General features: G+C 39.3%; 1 long non-coding RNA gene across 1 annotated transcript; it reads right to left on the minus strand.

Moving 5' to 3' along the window:
• Nucleotides 1–579: 579 nt before the first annotated feature.
• LOC141595207 (uncharacterized) lies at nt 580–1,037 on the minus strand. Its single transcript, XR_012522265.1, has 3 exons — nt 976–1,037; nt 756–869; nt 580–667 (listed from the first exon to the last, which is right to left on the minus strand). It is a non-coding gene; the product is annotated as an uncharacterized LOC141595207 (long non-coding RNA).
• Nucleotides 1,038–1,764: the final 727 nt, after the last annotated feature.

The raw sequence follows: 1,764 nt of genomic DNA on the forward strand, positions 1-1,764 counted from the left end.
CTTTTCGGACCCATTATTTACCTAATAAAATTAACCAATTCAATGGCACCATGTCGGGTTATAGCATTAGAGCCGCAAAGTGAACACACCCCCTGATCTTACCCAAAAAAAAAACAAAAGAAAAATAAGGAAGTATTAGGAACCTGATCGGCTTTAGTTGTTACAACTTCGGAAAGCATTATTAGGTACCGATCTTTCTCGAATCTCGTTGACCGATACTTCCTTCTCATGTATTGCCAAGGTAGTAGCGGCCTCTTGACCAATCTGTTGTACCTTATTATTACCCCTTTAGAAATGACATCCTCCATCATCTTCACTTCTTCTTCGGAAAGCTTACCTCCAAAGATTCACTTTAGTAGTACGGATGCCATTAATCAAGTCGCTTGCCAAGAATGTAATATGTCAGCAATTTTTATCCTAACAATAACATGTGAATTGAACTTAAATGAAAATAATAGAATAAATGTTACCATGTCGGCCTTCTCGGACTTAGTCTTCCTTTTCTTCTTTATCTCGGCGTTTTCCCATAATATTTCGTTACTCCAACCTCGTAACGGACGCCCCTCAACCGACCTGGATGTTCGGGTCGGCCGATCGCTCTAGCAAGAACGTCATTACGACCACTGGGAGTGAATTTCCCTTCTTCTACCTCTTTCAATACGTTATCCTATAATATATTAAATAAACTTCAAATTATATTTGTGACTAAAATAATAAAGTTAGTAATGAACTCGTCTTAATAAAATAATGCTTACTATGTTGGCCAAAACTTCCTCATCATATTTGTCATGCGACGACCGGGATCCTTTAGGCGTGTGCCCTTGTTTATAAGTTACATGCCGATCCACCTCTTTCACTCCCTTTGCCACCTACACATTAACATGGTAACATTTATACACGTAAATGTGTATCAATGCAAGTCCAAGTGTGATTAAAAAAATAAAGTCTCACAGGGGAATAATGCATGCTACTTACGAGGTCCTCTTCTATCTTTCTGTAATCGCCTCGAGAACCATAGAATTTCCCCTTCTTGCATGAAATGTTAGCACGATTTCTTCTGCTAACGGCCTTCAAATAATTATATAAAAGCGCAAGTAGATGAGATAATAAAAAGATTATATAAAGGACTCATTAATTAAAAAAATGATAGGTAAATCGTTAAAAGGCGAGGATATTTAACCCGAAACTTCTCGCAGTTCTCATCTTTTTGAAAAGATCCCATTCTTCCTGCTTGATGGTGGGACACTTGTTTTCCGGTGGGCTCTTACGCATCTCCCCGTTGCCTTGTCCACATACAACCAATCCCTAGCAACGCCACACTTCCACCGCCGTGGACATCCGCTGCCTTATGCATTAAATACTCATCATGGCTTTTATCGGGTATAATAAAGCCTTCCTTTACACGAGCCAAGTATAACTCCGCCAATTTTGGATTCAAAGTTCTAACATCATCTAAATGGATAGGCACAAACTGTCTTGTGCAAGCACCAATCCAAGCGGAGAAAAGACCCGCATTTGGACCAAAAGAGGGAAACCCATCTCACTCCATGTTATTTGGAACAGTGTTTTTAGCGGCTATAGCTGCAAGGACTTTCTTGCACTTCGTAGCACCCCTCTCACCAGGCTTATTATCACCAGGCTCATTATTCTTTTGACTTCTTTTACGTTTTTCACCCATGATAATCCTAAAACCCAAATATGAATGATATAGCTGGAAATGAACAACTTAACAACGTACATGCAGAGTATTATCTAAAACCCTAA

Source organism: Silene latifolia, chromosome 1, assembly GCF_048544455.1.
Source record: "Silene latifolia isolate original U9 population chromosome 1, ASM4854445v1, whole genome shotgun sequence".
Classification (NCBI taxonomy): Eukaryota; Viridiplantae; Streptophyta; class Magnoliopsida; order Caryophyllales; family Caryophyllaceae; genus Silene; species Silene latifolia.